We start from the raw sequence: 13,280 nt of genomic DNA, 5'->3' as shown, positions 1-13,280 counted from the left end.
AGGCATCACAGCTGTCATTCTGGAGAGCAATCTGGACCAGGAGTAGAGGAACCTTTTCTATAAAGGTCAGAAAGCCAATATTTTAGGCTTTGACAGCCATATGGTCTCTGTGGCATATTCTTTTATTTCCAACCCTTTGGAAATGTAGAAATTCTTAGCTCAAGATCCTTGCAAAAACAGACCACTCAGCTGATCTAGCCAAGGGGCCATAGTTCAACAATCCCCGGAGATGTACATATGGTTGGGGAATGAGGCATGTTGGCTGGCTTCCTGCTCCTCGCAGGGCTGGACCAGGGACTGCAGGGGGAAGAGCCTTGCTCACAGGGGGACTAGCAGACTCGGTGATGAGGACCAGGCCAGGCAATGACTGGAGGCCTCTGGGGTGGAGCAGGCAGGGCTGCCATGTGCTCCTGCTCTGAGCCTGGGGCTCACCTGCTGGCATCATGGGCAACCAAGCCTAAGAGACACTTGAAGCTGGAGCCTCTGAGGACAGCAGGCAGTGTGTCATTCACTAGGGATGACCATTCATCCTGCCAGCAAACATCTGCAAGCACTATGTTCCAGGTGTTGTTCTAAGCTATGAATAAGACAGAAGGCCCTGGCTCTCCACCTGGAGGTCCTGGCTGGATGCTTGCACCTTTGCCAGTCCAGAGCTGGGCTCCTGTCCCGGTTGCAAAGATGACTCACCTTGGTGCATTCAGCCTTCAGTGGTTCTGGGCGTCCCTCTCCTTGGGGCTTAGGACTCTGGGAGCATGTTATTCAGTCTTTCTGGAGGGAAAAGAAGAAAAAGACCTGCTGAGTATGAAGAGGTCACAGAACAACGGCCCACATGCATCGCTCAGCCGGCACAGTGGACAGGGAGCCCTTCAGGGAAGACCTCAGAGTTCTTGATAATGCTGCTCAGTCAAAAAAGGTCCCACTCACCACCTACAACACAGAGGTCCCGAGAGGCTCCTAACTGTGGGCTCTCAGCATCAAAGGAGTGTCAATATGAAGCAGAGATCTTTGAGTATCTCTCCCCTAAACAGAAATAAAGGGTTGACTTTATTATAAAAATAGCTGAGTAGTTAACTATGCTTCAGGTGCCTGATACATCACTTAAGTTAGTCTTCACAACAACTCAATGTGGTATCACTGCTGCCATTTTACAGATTGGAAAGCTGAGGCTAAGCAAGGCTAACTACAATGCCTGAGGTCATTCCATTCCTAACAATGGGAGAGGGAATCAGAAACCTATGCACCGAGCTCCCCAGACACAGTGGCTCTCCCCTGTTCCCTGCCAGCATCCTATCCATCGACACTGTATGGCAAATCGTACCTCAAGGTCACCCTGTTTTTATCTTGCCTCTTCTCTTATGAGATGCCCTAGACCTAGGCTTGTTGCAGGACACATGGCCAATCCCTAATGAATGTGCCAGCCAACAACTGGCAGGTGGCCTGAGTTTCTTTTTATAAAGAAATGAAAGTAACACCACTTTACACTTGAGAGCTGGGGGTTGAGGCGGGGGGGGGGGGGGGCACGGAAAAGTCAGTTCTGACCATCCCCGAATAGTGTGGCGGGATTACAGCGTCAAAGGACTAAATATCTGAGAGAGGGCATCAAGAAAGCTGCTACTTGTTTTCAACTTGCAACTGCCCACACACCTGCGTCAGGGAAAAATGAAATCTGCAGTCACCTGTGGACAGGGCCAACTTGGCATTCAGAGCAGGAGCCGCGGGGATTTATGGTAAAAAGTCAGAGAGTGTGTCTTAGGTGTTGAAGGCCTTACGTTTCTCTCACTACTCAGCTCCTCCATTGTAGCAGGAAAGCAGCCCTGGACAATATGTAAAAGAAGGGACAAAAAGCTGAGTTCCAATAAAACTTTATTTACAAAACCAGGTGGTGGGCCAGACTTGGCGTGCTGGCCATGGTTTGCTGACTCCCGTCTGAAACAGACACTGCCAGATGCCTATTTAATGAGAATCGATTGTGAGGCAGGCACTCCCATATTTGATCTCCTTCCAACAATAGGTGTTTGCTGTGTGGGTACCGCGGGCCAGGCACTGGCCTAGGCATTGGGCTTCAGCCCAGAAAACACAACCTCCAACCCCAACAGGGGAGATGTGCGAATTTAGATGCCTCCTAGGCCTAAAGCTCAGGTACAGGCTGAGCAGAGAGGAGGAGAGAACTAGTCAGTGCTTGACCCCCAGCTGCCTCACACCCCTCATATCCTGATTCTCACAAACTCGCTATCAATGGGGAAACTGAGACCCAGAAGCCACAAAGCCTAGACTGAGGATACACCGAGTTTTCCTATGACTAATCCTGATCGCATTGGTTAATAATGATTAGCACTGAGCACTCATAGTGTGTTTCCATAGGTTACCCTATCTAACCATTTAATCTCCATAACCTGAAGTTACTATATATTATGGGTGTGTGTGTAACATGCATGTAACATGTAATATTGCATGTTATACCAACAAGGACTTAAGAACGGTTGTCTGTCCTGTCCTGATTACTGGGCCAGGATAGAGTCCAGGCTTTTTGATGCTCAGCCCTGTCTTTCAACACTGCCACGTCCTTCCTATCAGCCCCTAGCATTTGACAAGCACCCCAGGGGACAAGACACAGAGACGAAAGAGAAACAACTGTCTTGGAGACACTGGCTGCTGGGGGAAGGAGTGGGAGACCAAGCTGGGTGACACGGGGACTGATGTAAGGCTTTTCCAGAGCGAGAAAGCGGGCTAAAGGGCAGGGTTCTCTCAACCACAGTGGCACAGGCTTAGCAGCGGCCAAGGCGAGCACTGAACTTGGCCAAGCGTGCAGGGTTGTATAATAGCCTTGGCCCTGCTAGTCACTCCACAACACCAAGGCAACCTTCGCACCAGAAAAACAAACTCACGGACGCTTGCCAATCGGAGGAGTAAACAGAAGGGTGATCACACACTGGGGACCCCGACATCCCTCCCAGTCCTGCAGGGCTAATAGTGAGCACGGTGACCAACATTTGAGGAGCACTTCATGTCAGGCACATGTGTGCCCGGTTTTGTATGCACCACACTATCTCAACAGTGCACCATGAACAGACCTTGGGTTAGGGGATAAAATCTTCCCATTTTCCAGATGAGGAAGCTGAGGATGAGGAACTTTCCTCGGATCACTGTGCTCTCTAGAGTGGATCCGGGATTTGATCTTAGGAGAAGATTCCAGAAGCTGTAGCCAGGGCCTCTGTGCTGCAGACAGGCAGCTGGGCATGTGGCAATGGAAACACAGATCCTGGAGCCTGGGGTTTCATGGAGTCAGAGCTCAGCTCTGTCATTTTAGCTGGAGCTGGTGACCGAGGATTAACTATGCTGAGCGTCCACTGTCTCGTGGTAGCATGGGGGTTCCCCAGGTCCCAGGCTGGTAATGAGAATGGAAGACAGAGGAAAAGTGGCTGCAGTAGTTCCCTCGTAACTGGCGTCTGGTCTCACGGGCCCACAGCCTCTACCACCTCGGAGAGTACAGCACGGGTCCTCCCTGAACCCCAGGCTTCTCTCCAGCTCCCACAGAGTCACTCCACCCTGCTGGGTGCACTCTCTGCTCCGTGAACTCCCAGCTCGGGTTCCCAAGCCTAACAAAGGCTACGGAAAACCCACCCGGATCACCCAGCCCCAGGGCTTCTTTCCTCCCTTCAAAGTCAGCCTTCAACTTTTCCTCCCCCCCTCCCCCCCCCCGCCCCCCACCCCGCCCCGCCTGCTCCTGATACTCCTTCCACCCAGGAAGCAACAAGAGAAATGTAAAAGGTGGAAAATTCAAGTCAATGTGGCCATTCTCTAGAAGTTTGGGCACACAGTCTGGTGAGAAAAGAAACAGAAATCATGAGTTCACCAGGGGCAGGCCAAGGAGTCTTCTATGGAAAGTAAAACCACCCATTGGGCCCTCCCTGTAGGTAACTGATGCCATAAACATAGAATTCCTCAGGAAAGCTTATTTCCTTCTCTGCAAAGGATCTGTCCTCTACTCCATGAACTTGCAGGCCCCTTCTCCCAGGGAGAGGGACTGAGTCCATGCACAGCGCAGCCGCATTTCAACGTGATTGGTTTCCTTTGTGACCCAGAGTGTTTCATTATGTGTTTTCAAATCATTACTCTGAAAAGGTCTCCAGAGCTTCACAGTTTGTCAAAAGGGCCCATGGCACCAAAAAAAAAAAAAACCACCTAAATAAAAGCTCCAGTGCTCTCTGGTGTGCCTGGCCCTAAGAACTCACAGTCTCCTTGCCCTTCATGAAACTATTTCCTAAAGGTCTCGAATAGGTTTACAGCCGGCACCATGTCGCCTCCACCTGTCGGCTTGCCTGTGGAAGTCCTGTTTTATCTGCAGATCTGTGTGACAGAGGGAAAGGGAGAAACAAAGCAAGAATGACTGTGTTCCGATACATACATACTTTCCCCACTATGACCCCTACCCTTGTAGGCATAACTGCCTGCTCGATTATGTTCTCTCGCATGGTCTGCAGGTTCTGGGAAGGCAGGGGCCACGATGCATCTTCTATCGCAACATCCAGGACAGCAGCCAGGACGAGCACGTCTCTGGTAAGTGTCTGCAGGATGCCCGAGGGAAGAAGTGTGACTGCACACGGCCTCTCCTCATCTCCACGGGTAAATTTCCTTCCTCGAGCAAAGCTTTGGACGTTGCTCTTGGCTTCAGATGCCTGTTTACAGTTCTTGACCTTTTCTTCTTCTTTGGGCCACATGGAAGACAAGCTGGCATCGCATCTGCGTCCTGTGGTCAGGGGCTGGCACACCTCTTCACCCACACAGACTCTCCCCTTTCCCCTGCTGGGCGCGTGGCAGAGCGAAGGCTCCATGCCAGGGAGAGCACTGGGCCTTTCACAGCGGGTGTCTAGGGGCCACCCCACCCCCAACCCGCAGAGGAGACGTCCTTGTCAGGGGCATACGGAGCATTCCTCAGGAGAGACCACAGGCTGAGGTCTCAATACATGTCCAAGGACTGAAATACACAGAACACCTCTGAGGACAGTGGAAATAAACCCCCAGATATCTGAAGAACCTCACGCAGGGCTTGGCACAGACTAGGCCCTCGATGACCGTAGTTCCTTCTTCCGACCCCTGCCCTGATATCTCCCTCCATTACAGTGAGAGTCCTGGTGCTGTGGCTAAAAGTGAAGGCCACCGGCCATCCATGGTGGCACCACTGCCTGGTCTGCACCGTGAGCTGGGACAACTAGTCGACCTTGGAGCCCCTCTGCCTCTCACCTTTCACCAGATCTGAACTCACTCAGACAGGAAGATCCCTGCCAGCATGGGGCGCGCCCCACTCTCCACTCTGAGCGAGCCCCAGCATTCTCGAGGAGCGAGAGCTCGACGTGGGGATGGCCATTGCTCTATTTACTCAGAATGTTCTCCAACAAATAGAATCCAATTCACTTTGTTTAAGGAGTTTAACTGACACCCCACTGTGGATGAAAAGAGGTTCTGTAATAAATCTGGTAAGTCCAGTGACAGAAAGTGACCTCCCAGGGTGATCTGGTGATAAATTCCTAGTGGACAGATCAGGTGGGTGGTCACACCCTGGGCTTTTAACACTTTAGTAAAAGGTTTATCTTTGCCTTGAGCAAGCCCTGTCCATCGTTTCTGTGCATCTAGATTAACACACCTTTGAAATGCCTGTTTTTCAGACCACTGGGAAGTGTAACCACCCTCAAAGGAAAGCGCAATCTTGCTACTCATCCTGCACCTTGCTGTCTCCCACGTTCATGTATTCTTCCTTAAGTTCCCCCCTTAATTCCAAATGCCTAAAAGAAACTGCAAAACTGTCACTCCCCGGAGCATTTAAGATCTTGCTTCCCTGCAATGTCCTGTTTGGCTCAAACAAACTCTTATGAAGATTCCCTATAGGTTTGGACATTCTTATACTAACACCTTGAGTTGAAAATGAAGCCAGTGCCCCCCTACGCCTGCTATCGCCGGGGGTCCCCGTGAGATCAGCAACAGAGTAAATCAGGAGGAAACCCACCAGCCAGTCATCCCAGGGAAACGCAACGGTGGCTCGGACATCCTTTGGGTTGGGGAACGAAGTGGGATCCGAATCTGACTTAAGGGTTCGCTGGAGCTTTTCAAAGCTGATCATCTGACCATGCTTTGGGTTCACTACCTAAATGGGCAATTTTGGTGCCCACCTCCTACAAGAGCCGGAAGGTGCAGCAGTCTGTTATTGGCAGAAACCTGCATTGTGAAAACAAGAATGTTTTCCTGAGACAAAACTGGTCGTAGCACCATTTTCCTACAAAATCAGGGTAAAGACCACCTACCCAAGAACAGTGGAATGTGAGTGCTGAATTAAAGCAAGTCGGAAGAGGCTGGTACCTGGCAAAACCTCCTCAGAACGTGGTCTGCGGGTGGTGTCCACTGGGACCCCGTGGAGAGAAGGGAGTTGGAAAAGGTAAGATTGGAGCCCCGATTTGTCACATTGTAGAGTGGACATATGGATTCACTTCCATTTCCCCATCTATAAACTGGAGATGAGGGGAAAAGAAGCTACCTCAGAGGGTGGTTGTGAGAACTATGTCAGATGAAGTATGAAGATACTTAGCAAGTGCCTCTCACACAATCACGACCAACATGCCACCTTCCCTGTGAGATCGGAGCACACACCTAAGTTGGTAACAATCCTGAGAAGTAGACAGCAAGGTTATTCCCATTTTGTAGATAAGAAAATTAAAGCCCAGGAAAGGTAAGGGACTTGCCCAACAACAGTCAGAGGCGGGATCCAAACTCAGTCTAACTCCAGAGCCTCAGGAAACTTCCAGTCTAATAGAAGTGATGGACAGCAGCCACCACCGCCACCAGGAGGGCCAGCCAAGTGCCCCAGGGACAGTTCACTGGCGCCGAGGGCAGCCAGGAATTACCCTGTGGGAACAAGGGTTAAGGTGTCCCATTTGAGCTGAGGCTTGAAAGATGTTTTGATTTCCACCAGGAAGAGAAGACAACAGCCTTATTGGTGGAAACTCACAGTGGCAAAGGCAAGGAGCTATTAAAAGGAATTCCCTGCTCAGGAAGTGTGCCGAGGCCCTGGGCTTGCTAGAGTGTCGTATGAACTTATTTCCATGTCTTTGCCAAAATTCTGCTCAGCATGGCACTGTAAGTGCACAGGCCTGTGTCTGGTGAACTAACTTGACATAATAAAGCTGTGTGGCTTTAAGCAAGAAAGTCAACCTCCCTGGTCCTGAGGGGCCAACCTAACACTCGTGGCTGCACTAAGTGGGGCACTCATGTAAAAGCTGAGCCTCAAAACTACTCTGATGCTCTTCAGGTCTCTGCTCCACTAGGGGTGGCCCGGGTCACCTGTCATCTTTCTGCTCACCACCCAGACCCCTTCTGCTCACAGCTGACACCTCCCAGGGAAATATTCGTTACTGTTCAAAAAAAGAAAAAACCCAAAACCCACAGAGAAATGGGCTTGGTCAATTGCCAGTACTAGAGATGAGTTTCCACTTAGAAGAACTCATCCGCTCACAGTTGGATTTAGAGACCTAACTCCATCCCTCTTGCAAAACACATTTCTGCTAAATAACTGCGACATGGTGTCATATGAATCCTAACCATTGACCAGCTGCCCAAGAAAGGCACTTTCTGCCTAGACCACAAGGTCCTCTCTGTTGATTGTTAGGCTTTATCAGGTAAAATGGGACTGGACACTGGAGATCTGCATACAAAGTTGCACTTGCTTTATGCTCACCTCCTGTCCCACGCAAACTCAAACCTTGGGGGTCTTGTTCTGTGCCTGAATTTAACTAGATGTCTGTGTTCACCGCTCTTTAAGTCAAAGATCCTAAGATATACATCTTTTTAAATTTCAACATCGCCTAAATAGCTCCATGTCCTATAACCAGTGGCATCAGGAGTTTCATTGGAAGCATATCTTTCTTAGTGGCACATGAATTAGGGTGAGTTGTATAATTGAGGGCATCTTAGATTGGAGGAAATATGGTATATGCTAGAAACCTTGCTAGGTTTGAAATAAAACTTGCTTTTGAACTAAACAACCACCACAAAAATATGAGAAATCTGAAGCCCAAAGTTTTAGTTAAAGATGAATCTGCTCCAGGTGGCCTTGTACGTGGGAGGAAGAGTTCGGGTGGAGTTCTGGTTACCACTGCTGAGTACAAATTACTGCAAAACTAGCCTTGTAAAATAACCACCATGCTATGTCACTCAAGTGTTTTTGGTCAGGAATTTGGGAAGGGCTTGGCTGGGTGGTTCTCACCTGGAGTTTCCCATGACCTTGCAGTCAAATGTCGACCAGCTGTGGTCACTTGAAAGTGCAAATGGTCTAGACTTCCAAGATGGCAGTTCCCATGGCCATCGGCCAACCTGGGGGCTGGCTGCTGGCTCGGCTGAGACCACGAACCACAGCACCCACCTGTGACCTCTTCTGACAGTCTCATCACTTCCCCAACAGCGAGTGGCCGAAGAAGCCAGGTGGGAGCTCCATGACCTTTGGTGGCTCTACTTGTAGAAGCAGTCACAGGACTCAGCAAAAGGACATAGACCTCATCTTTCACTGAGAATATCATGTTTTTAAACCATCAGAGGTGAGAACCCTGGTGTGACCGGTACAGACACCATATTTGGGATCGCTTGTCTGGTGCCCAGGAGCAAAGTGGAGCAAAAGAACTGAATGCGATTAGGAGCATTTTCTAGCAGATGTGGTAGAAGTCAACCATCACTAGCAGGCTCTTTCAGAGCATCCACTCTGAACAGGCTGGTCTGGTGTTTTCTGGGAAGTGGATCTGGGGCAAATGTATCAGGTTCACAAGAGGCCTCAGGCTCAGAACTTTGTCAGACATACCTTATTTCTAACCAAAAAATTAAAGGCTATATCTAGTTTAATATTTACTAAGCACAGCAATTGCGGAATGTTCTAGATTCTATGAATACTCTAACGAACAAGACAATGCCTCTTTCCTCACAGGCCTTATCTTCTGATGGGGGAGGCAAAAAGTTATCTCTAATGATATTGGCAAGTCCTCAGGACTATGGATAATGACAGAAAATGAGCGCTGGGGAATGTGTGTCAGAGGGGTGGTCAGAGAATGCCTCTCAGGGAGCTGACATCTGAGCAGAGATCTAAAAGAAGTAAGGAAATGAGCAGGCCGGTATGTAGGGGAAAGAGGGTTCCACACAGTCACATTCTGTGCTCAGGCCCGGGGGCCAGAAGGGGCAGGTATGCTTGGCCTACAGCACGAAGGCCAGTGGGGAGAGCAGGGTGGGCCTTGGAGGACGCGGTAAGAACTTTGGGTTTTATTCTAAGTGAGAGAGGAATCCACTGGAAAGTTTTTTATCAGGTGAGCCCAACGATTTGGTTTATATTTTTAAAGGATCTCCCTGGCTGCTGAGAGAGAAAGAAGGGTAGGGTAGACACTGGAAGGCCAGTTAGGAGGCAGTAACCCAGGCAGAAGGTGGAGGTGGCTTGGTCTGGACTGTCACTGGTGAAGAGGGAGAGCAGGGGGCGGATGGGCCTCTATTTTGAAGGAAGATTCTAGAGGATTTGCCAATGGACATATCTACCAGTTAATCCTTTAACCTGGCAAACAAGATATACGTCCTCAAAATGCTTAATTGTTGTCCAAATTCAAATCTGATTTCTACAGAGGGTGGCCATGTGGGTGGTAGAAAGTGAAAAAAACCCCAGGTCCAACCAACTCCTGCACACACTGGCCAGGGGTCTTGTCCCTCATGGCATAAAAGGGCCTAGAACTCAGACTTTGCCCCCTCCTCTCCACCTCTTTCTCCCCACACCCCCACCTCCCAGCAAGAAAGATGTGAGGAGATTCAAAAGAATGAGCCACTGGCTGAAAAGACTCTCTCAAAAAAGCCCAGAACCTTCTAAAGGGCTGTCGGGAGAGCCACACCCATTTGCATGGGCCAGTTGGGTATTTCGGTCATTCACTGCATGACACGACTTGGTAGTCACAGCCCCTCCTTCTTTTACAAGTCACTGTTCTCTTAGGAGCCTTTTCTGTCAAAAAGAAACCACCAGAGTTGCTGCTTTGAGACAGGCTTTAGGGGGAGTTTCATGCGCCATGAGTCTCAGTAGTGACAGGGTCAAGGTTCTCTTGAATGGCACAAGTGGCCCGGTGACCAGATCAAGGTGCAAACCCAAGCCTACAACAGTGACTACTTTCAATTGTTTGTTTTTTACAAACATGTACATAGCTACTTACTATGTGTCAAAGTTCCCATCGCTTTATAAAATACTTTGTCCTTCAAGCTCATAACCATCATATGGGGCAAATACTCCTACTACCCTTCATTCAATACTCGAAGTGCACTGATTGAGCACTTTACAGGCGGGCAGTGAGTCCCAGAGAAGCTAAGTGACTTGTCCGGGCTATACAGCTAGCTAATGACAGAGCCAAGATCAGAACCCAGAAACCTTGGCTCTTTACTACCACACTAAGCCACCCAATGCCGTGCTTTGGTAGAAATCTGTCATCTGTATAGCTATCAGAAATGCTTTCAGCTGCAAATAAAAAAACCAACTCTCCTAGGGTGTCTAAACAAGTAGGAATTGTTTCCATAACAAAAAGCCCAGAGGCAGGCATTCTTCTGTCCTGGGCTGGTGGGAGAGCTTAACAAGGCCATCATACAGCCAGGCTTTTCCTGTCTTTTAGGAACATTTCCACCCATTTAGGCTGCTGCTTATCACCTCATGGTTGCAAGGTGGCTGCTGCACCTCCAAGTATCATGCCCAAGACCCGGGCAGGAAAAAAAAGATAAAGTCAGCTTCCCCTCTGCCATTACCATAGTCGCCATTACCATATCTGGTTTAAACAAGTCTTGATTCATCTCATGAGGCTGGGATTAGGTCTGTCTTCTCTGAGATCTGGGGCCTTCTCCCTACCACCTGAACGTCTCAAGGCACTACACAGTGGAGAGGCAACACCTGTTGAGGAGACAACAGACAGCACTTGCCATGGTAAGTATTACTATCCCCATTTTACAGATGGGCACACTGCAGCTAGAAGCCACAAGGTCAAGATCACAAGACTGGCAAGATGGGAGCCCCACGACTCTAGATGATGGACATACTTAGGACTTAACACTAATAGCTATAGAGCTTCGGGCGAGTTACTCAACCTCCCTAAGCCTCAATCTTATTTTTAATAGTGGCTAGTAATGGTAACTAACCAGAGGGTTGCTGTGCGAGGAAATGAAATAATACAGTAGATTCTTGAACAACACGAGTCTGAACTGCATGACTCACTGACACACGGATTGTTTCAGTAAATAAGTACAGTACTGTAAATGTATTTTCTCATCTTTGTGATTTTGTTAATAACACTTTCTTTAAGAACTCCCAATCTAGTGTCCCCAGAACCCTCTATTTCCAAGCTGTGACACTCGACAGTGGGAAGGCACATGCTAAGTGTATAAAAAGGCTGGAGTAACAGGCATAAACTCGAACTCTTTCAGCCACCCTGGGCATGTGGTGACCTAAAGTGCCACAAGCCCCCGACACCCATGCACTCAAGGGTCAGGGAATTTATTTCTGACTCTCCCTCCCACCACCCGGACAACATCCAGCATTTCTGATTAAGTATCTGTGAATCAGAGGTCAGGTTGGCTCATTTCTTGGTTTCCAGGCTGTGAACAAAAAGGCTATTGATCACGTAGAGGAGAACCGACCTGCTGTCAGTTCTGTGCAACAGTGTAAACCAGATGTGCAAGTACTGGAAGGGGTAGCGAAAGCTGCTAAAAAATTTGCAGTGAGTGAGGGTTAGCAAGTGGAAATGACCCATGCCCGTTTTAAAAAAAAAAAAAAAAAAATCAAATTTAAGATAGGTACCATGCTAATGATGTTCTCTCCATCCACCGTGCTGTATTTTGGTTAATGTGAAAAATATTTATGGTGGGCTTTGAAAGCTCAGTTACAGAGCCCATAAAATTGCTTTACATATGTGAAAGGGGAAGGGGAAGGAAGGTGACCTGGGCTGAGCACCTACTGCAGTCTCACTTGGTCTCATAGACCCAGGGGCAGGAAGCGGAGGCCGGGAGAGGTGAAGTCACCTGCCCCAGGACTCGCAGAGGTGCTCACACGACCGGCCCCATTCCTGTGCACGCGGCGCTGCTCAACCCGGGGAAGTGCAGCCCAGGGGATGTTCAGAAACAGAAGCTCACAGAAGGGACACAAAACCCCCAGAGACCTGTGGGGCTCCAACACCCACGCAGCTTTCACACCCCTTCACCTCGACCTTTCACCTGCGGAACCGCACTGTCTCCAGACCAGCGTGTAACACCAAGTCAAGGGGCCAGAGCTCTCGCTCCACGTGGGAAAGCCTCACTGGGACCACCGGGGAACCCACGGGCAGCGTGTGAATCAGAACCTGTGACCCTTGTGGTCCTGCATCTCAAATCAGGGGAATACAGATCAACAGCGCCTTGGGGCTCAGGGGGGAAACTCTACCTCTGAGTCAGGGCAGCGAGAACCTTCTCTGGGCCTCCCTCGGAACCCACTGAAAGGTTGGGTGTGTGTCACCAGGGGCCAGAGCAGCTGCACGCTTATGGTGTGAAACAAGCCGATGTCATGGGTTTTGAGTCTCTTAGGATGCCTCATCAATTCACAAGATCATCTCTCTGCAGGTGACAAGGCTCAGAAATGCCAGAGGAAACATTCACAAGTGAGTGTGGTTTTTAACTTTTCTCTTAGTGAATACTTGGCTAATTTGGAATCACAATACTACTGGATGAAGCCCAGAGAAGGTTAGTGTCCTGTCTAAGAACACACAGCTGGAACTAGATAAACCTGGAAGTACATCTCAGGTGTCCTTCTCTTTCCCCAACACCATACTGCCTTGCTTGGAACAAAAAGACCACACGAAGCAAAGGGAAATACACATTTTAATTAGATAATAAAGCAGTAAGAAAGAAAGACAAGACCCACAGGCAAGAAAAGTCTTGGCCAACCATGGACTGACTCTTTGTGACACTGACTCAGCTGACAGCTCTGGGTGAAACCTTATTTTAAAACACATTTTTTTTTTTTTAATATATCTTTATTGATTTCAGAGAGAGGAAAGGAGAGGGAGAGAGAGAGATAGAAACATCAATGATGAGAGAGTCATTGATCGAGCCAGCAACCCAGGCATGTTCCCTGACCAGGAATCGAACCCGGATCTCCTGGATCCCAGGTCGACGCTCAAATGCTGAGCCACGCCCAGCCGGGCTCAAAATACATTTTAATTAAAATATAATAAAATACATTTAATTAATTAAAGTTAAAATAAAATTTA

The 13,280-nt window shown here is 48.9% G+C and overlaps 1 long non-coding RNA gene across 6 annotated transcripts in view; it reads right to left on the bottom strand.

Moving 5' to 3' along the window:
- Window positions 1-13,280, bottom strand: part of LOC308547039 — a 302,009-nt gene that overhangs the window by 103,638 nt on the left and 185,091 nt on the right. For all 6 annotated transcript variants that reach the window (XR_013997430.1, XR_013997431.1, XR_013997432.1 and 3 more), the window contains exon 5: window positions 688-768. This is a non-coding gene — a long non-coding RNA (uncharacterized lncRNA). The remainder of the gene's footprint in view (window positions 1-687; window positions 769-13,280) is intronic.

Source organism: Miniopterus schreibersii, assembly GCF_964146895.1.
Source record: "Miniopterus schreibersii genome assembly, chromosome: 17".
Classification (NCBI taxonomy): Eukaryota; Metazoa; Chordata; class Mammalia; order Chiroptera; family Miniopteridae; genus Miniopterus; species Miniopterus schreibersii.
The sequence above is the reverse complement of the archived record's forward strand: the minus strand, read 5'-3'. Positions and strand labels throughout refer to the sequence as shown.